Here is a 6000-nt window from a genome sequence, read left to right on the forward strand (position 1 = left end):
TATTGTAACTGCTGATCTTCTTGGATTTTCACACACAACATCCTCTAGAGCAGTGGTTCTCAAACGGTGGGGCGCGCCCCACCGTTTGAGAACCACTGCTCTAGAGGATGTTGTGTGTGAAAATCCAAGAAGATCAGCAGTTACAATAATACTCAAACCAACCCGTCTTGCACAATCAATAATTCCACGGTCAAAATAACTGAGAAAAAAAAAATGTCCCCCATTCTGATGGTTTATGTGAACATTAACTGAAGCTCCTGACCTGTATAAGCATGATATGCATAATAAGTAGATGTATAGGTGTTCCTAATAAAGTGTTAGTCGAATCAAATCAAATCACTCTATTGTCACTCAACCATATACACAAGTGTAACAGTGGGTGAAAGTCTTGGATGCAGTTCCAAGCAACATAGCAGTCGTGACAGTGATGAGACATATACCAATTTACAATAAACATGATTTACACAACACAATTTACAAATATTTATATACAATGTACAGTATGCAATACACACAATATATAATACACATACACAGTATACAATAAAATAGTATATATAAAATATGCAGTGTATTGTATTGTGCTGTATTGACATTCAGGCTGTCAGTATATAGTCATTTGCCAGTGTGTTGTTAAAAGAGAATATAATTCATGAAAGTCCAGTGTAAGATTAATAAAGTGCAGTGCTGATGTATATTGATCGTGAGAGATCAAGAGTTCAAAAGTCTGATAGCTTGGGGGAAGAAGCTGTCATGACATCGGCTGGAGTGGTCCTGATGCTGCGATACCGCCTTCCTGATGGTAGCAGTGAGAGCAGTATATATTTCCTGGAGGGAAGGAAGCTCACCTCCAATGATGTGTCTGGCAGTTTGCACCACCCTTTGCAGGGCTTTGCGGTTGAGGGCAGTGCTGTTGCAGTACCAGGCAGTGATGCAGTCTACAGTGCTGGTGGTTCATTCCAAATTTCCTCAGCTGTCTCAGGAAGAAGAGGCACTGGTGAGCCTTCTTCTCAACGGCCTCAGTGTGGACGGACCATGTGAGTTCCTCTGTGATGTGGAGGAACCGAGGAACTTGAAGCTGCTGACTCTCTCCACCGTGAGATCATCATCATCATCATCATCATCATCATCATCATCATCAAACTTAATGATGGCATTGGAGCTATGTTTTACATTTACATTTATGCATTTAGCAGACGCTTTTATCCAAAGGATACCTGGAGTTAAGTGCCTTGCTCAAGGACACAATGGTGGTGGCTGTGGGGATCGAACCAGCGACTTTCTGATTACCAGTTTACCAGTTATGTGCATTAGAACACTACACCACCACACTCCATGTGTGTACAGGGAATACAGTTTAGTTGTATCTGACCTTCCACATCTCTTTCGGTCCTTGTTAGAGCCAGTTGTCCTTTGTCTATGAAGACTGTAGTGTTCACCTTTGTATGAAATCTTCATTTTTTTTTTGGCAATTTCAAGCATTGTATAGTCTTCATTCCTCAAAACAATGATTGACTGAGGAGTTTCTAGAGAAAGCTGTTTCTTTTTTGCCATTTTTTATCTAATATTAACCTTAAGACATGCCAATCTATTGCATACTGTGGTAACTCAAAAATAAACAAAAAGACAATGTTAAGCTTCATTTAACGAACCAAAAAGCTTTCAACTGTGTTTGATATAATGGCAAGTGATTTTCTAGTACTAAATTAGAAATTTAGATTGATTACTCAAGGATAAGGTGTTGGAGTGATGGCTGCTGGAAATGGGGCCTGTCTAGATTTGATAAAAAAGAACTTTTTTCGAGGGGACCTGGGTAGCTCAACGAGTACTGATGCTGACTACAACCTCTGGAGTCACGAGTTTGAATCCAGGGAGTGCTGAGTGACTCCAGCCAGGTTTCCTAAGCATTCAAATTGGCCCTTCTTGTGGTCCTTATTAGGAGTTCTTGCTCTCATTGGGCCATGTGGTAAGTTGTGTGTGGTTTGCAGAGAGTAGCATGAGCCTCCACGTGCTGTGATTCTCCGTGGTGTCATGCACAGCGAGCCACGTGATAAGATGCGTGGATTGTTTCACAGAAGCAGACGCAACTTAAACTTGTCCTCCACCACCCTGATTGAGGCAAGTAGCTGTGCCTCAAGGACATACTAAGTAGTGGAAATTGGGCATTACAAATTGGGAGAAAAGGAAGAAAAGAAAATTATTAAAAATAATAATATTTTTTTTTAAATAAATTTTTTCAAATAGTGATGGTGACGTTTTTTACATCAGTAATGTCCTGAATATACTTGATTAGTTGAATGCAACTTTGGTGAATTAAAATACCAATATACTTCTGAAACTCCAAACTGCCAGTATATATAAATATATGTGTGTGTGTATGTGTTTTTCCATGCTTGTTCAACCATAAACAATTAATGAACATGCACCTGTAGAAAGTCGTTAAGACACTAACAGCTTACAGACAGCAATTAAGGTCACAGTTATAAAAACTTAGCACATTAAAGAGACCTTTCTACTGACTCTGAAAAACACTAAAAGAAAGATGCCCAGGGTCCCTGCTCATCTGTGTGAACGTGCCTTAGACATGCTGCATGGAGGACTGTAGATGTGGCCAGGGCAATAAATTCCAATGTCTGTAATGTGAGATGCCTAAGACAGCACTAAAGGCAGACAGGAAGGACAGCAGATCATCCTCGCAGTGGCAGACCACGTGTAACAACACCTGCACAGGATCGGTACATCCGAATATCACACCTGCGGGACAGGAACAGGATGGCAACAACAACTACCCGACTTACACCAGGAACGCACAATCCCTCTATCAGTGCTCAGACTGTCCACAATAGGCTGAGAGAGGCAGAACTGATGGCTTGTAGGCCTGCTGTAAGATAGGTCCTTACCAGACATCACCAGCAACAACGTCACCTATGGGCACAAACCCACCTTCGCTGGACCAGACAGGACTGGCAAAAAGTGCTCTTCACTGACAAGTCGCGGTTTTGTTTGAAACCAGGGTTGATGGTCAGACTCGCATTTATCGTTGAAGGAATGAGCATTACAGAGAGGCCTTTACTCTAGAGTGTGATCGATTTGTAGGTGGAGGGTCCTTCATGGTATGGGGCAGTGTGTCACAGCATCATCGGACTGAGCTTGTTGTCATTGCAGGCAATCTCAATGCTGTGCTTTACAAGGAAGTCATCCTCCTCCCTCATGTGGTACCCTTCCTGCAGGCTCATCCTGACATGACCCTCCAGCATGACAATGCTACCAGCCATACTACTCGTTGATTTCCTGCAAGACAGGAATGTCAGTGTTCTGCCATGGCCAGCGAAGAGCCCGGATCTCAATCCCATTGAGCACGTCTGGGACCGGTTGGATCGGAGGGTGAGGGCTAGGGCCATTCCTCCCAGAAATGTCCGGGAACTTTAAAGTTCCTTGGTGGAAGAGTGGGGTAACATCTCACAGCAAGAACTGGTAAATCTGGTGCAGTCCATGAGGAGGAGATGGACTGCAGTACTTAATGCACCTGGTGGCCACACACAAATGTAGCACTCGTGTGAGAGATGCAGTGAAACGTGACGCAGTTGTCAAAAGACATCTATCTGCCATATGTTTATAAGGAAAATTATTGAAAATCAGCATGAGCGGACACAAAAACATGTTCAGTTTGAACAGCCGCTTGTTCACATGACACAGCACTAGCTCAAGTTTATCAGTTACCTCTCAAAAAATGTGACGCATCTGGCTTAGACACAGAGGTAATATCCATTCGCAGAGTTTTAATAAGAACAGTAGTCGAGTCAGGCAAGGGTTATAACCAGGTAAGCCTACAATACACAGTTCAAACATATCCAAATCGGTAGGCAATAGAGAATAATCCAGGGAAACAGGCAAGGGTAAACCACAGGAATACAGGCTGGTAACAAATGCTCAGAAATGACAACTACAAGAGATTGCAAGACTTCGTACAGATACACAGATTGGGTGTAGTATAAATATCCAGGGAGAGAAATCAGCATGAATTTGAACAGGTGTGGTTTGAGAGTCAGTATTCGGATGAGGAGGACCTCTGGTGGTGGAGAGCAGAACTGGATGCAGATATGACAGTACCTCCCCTTTTAGCCCCCCCTCCCCCTCTCGGGCATACAGGAGGTCTAGGAGGTGGCCACAGGGCAGGTACTGGAGCAGGGAATTGAGTTTCAGGAGAAGGATCCGGAGGCGGAGCAGGATCCACTGGCAGAACACCTGAATTTAGCTGTAGATCAGTGTTTCCCAGCAATTCTTCTGCCATGGCACATTTTTTACGACTCTTGAATTTACAGGACGAGATTATAGCGGATTATGCGTTTATTTATTTATGAAGAGAACAGATGAACAACAGAGAAACCACACAAAGCAGATGAATGTTTTTTTTCCCCACCACTAAAACATGACATATGAACAACGCAATATTACAGAAAACAAATACGAAGCATCTTTGCCTCAGTCAGACGACTTCTCGTGGCAGTTTTAATTTGGTTCTGGAGGCTGAACCCAGCATCAAGTGCCGCATTGCCCTCCACATGACAAGATTAGCAGAAAGCGTCACAGAGGGCCATTTTATTTGCCATAGAGTTTGCCACGTAAAAAAAGCTTGCAGCTGCGCACAATAAACATTAAAAACGTATTTGGAAGAGAGAAAAAAGCTTGCAGTTGCTTTGATAGCAGAAAGTAATAAAAGGACTCGTTTATGTTTAGTTCTAAGCTTTTTCTTGGTGAATTTAAATTAGTTCAACAACTGGGGCCTCTGATATTCGTAAACGATAAGGTAATATTTAAATAAAATAAATTATGTGACATTCAAATTTGGACAGTTTTTGAACATTTTAAATATTTAAAATATTTTTTAAAGACATTGTTGGTGAAACAAAAACGTGTGTGTGAAAAACACTTTGTGTTAAGTGGCGTCACTTCATATACTTCAATGTTTTCTGCAGCGTTGCCGCGAGTCTGGTGAAAGACCCTTAATGCGTATAAATATCAGTCACTTTTGCACATTAATCATTGTTCTTCACAATCACAAAAGTTGTGAATTTCTCCGACAGGTGAGGAGTTTTGATCCCTGAAATTATTATTGTATTTCATTGCATTTATTTATTTTGTGGAATTTGATCATTTTCCACAGCAGACCTGACAATCTTTCAATCACAGTAGTGTGCCATGGCACAGTGATTGCGAAACACTGCTGTAAATGGATACGCTCCACCTGTGTTTCACGTTGGCCAAATTGATGACATCAATATTCTGCAAGCATTGTGTGGCAAGTGGAGAAAAGGAGCCACTGATAGAGAAGCCCCCCCCCTTTTGTTTATCAGCAGACACTTAGTGCTAATTCGGACAGCCATAAAAAAATAACTAAAGCGATTGGGGTGTTCATTGCCAACAATATGTTTCCCTACTTTGCTGACGAAAATGTGTGATTTCCACGTATGATTAAACACTCGAGCCACGTCATAACATCCCTTGTATCCATTTTAATTAAGTTCCATCTATTGTGATGTACAGCTTCCAGATATTGAATATACAGTATGTGCAGTAGAGTTTTAAATGTATTTTATGTCAATGCATGTAGCGTAATAGTGCGGGTATTAAGTTAAAATCTTGATTTAGTAATTCCAAAAAATTTAGAGTATATAGTGACCACAATATAGTTTAAACAGGACAGTAACCATGTTGATTTTGTGGTTATAATGTTTTTACTACAAATACCACAGTTAAACTATGGTTAGTGTAAAACAATGATTTTTATTAAGGGAAAAACCGTATTGTGATTTTTTTTTTAGACAGATTGCCAGCTGCCATATCAATAGACTGACCATAAATATAATGTTTTCTACAATGCATGTGTGATACATTGCACATATTGTAGGCTTTACTATATTACAAAAATAATGTGTGTTTTGAGGTCAAGGTGACTAAAAATCATGCCAAATCTGAGACTCGAATCCAGTAAATCCCATT

Source organism: Xyrauchen texanus, chromosome 28 (assembly GCF_025860055.1).
Source record: "Xyrauchen texanus isolate HMW12.3.18 chromosome 28, RBS_HiC_50CHRs, whole genome shotgun sequence".
NCBI classification, from domain to species: domain Eukaryota; kingdom Metazoa; phylum Chordata; class Actinopteri; order Cypriniformes; family Catostomidae; genus Xyrauchen; species Xyrauchen texanus.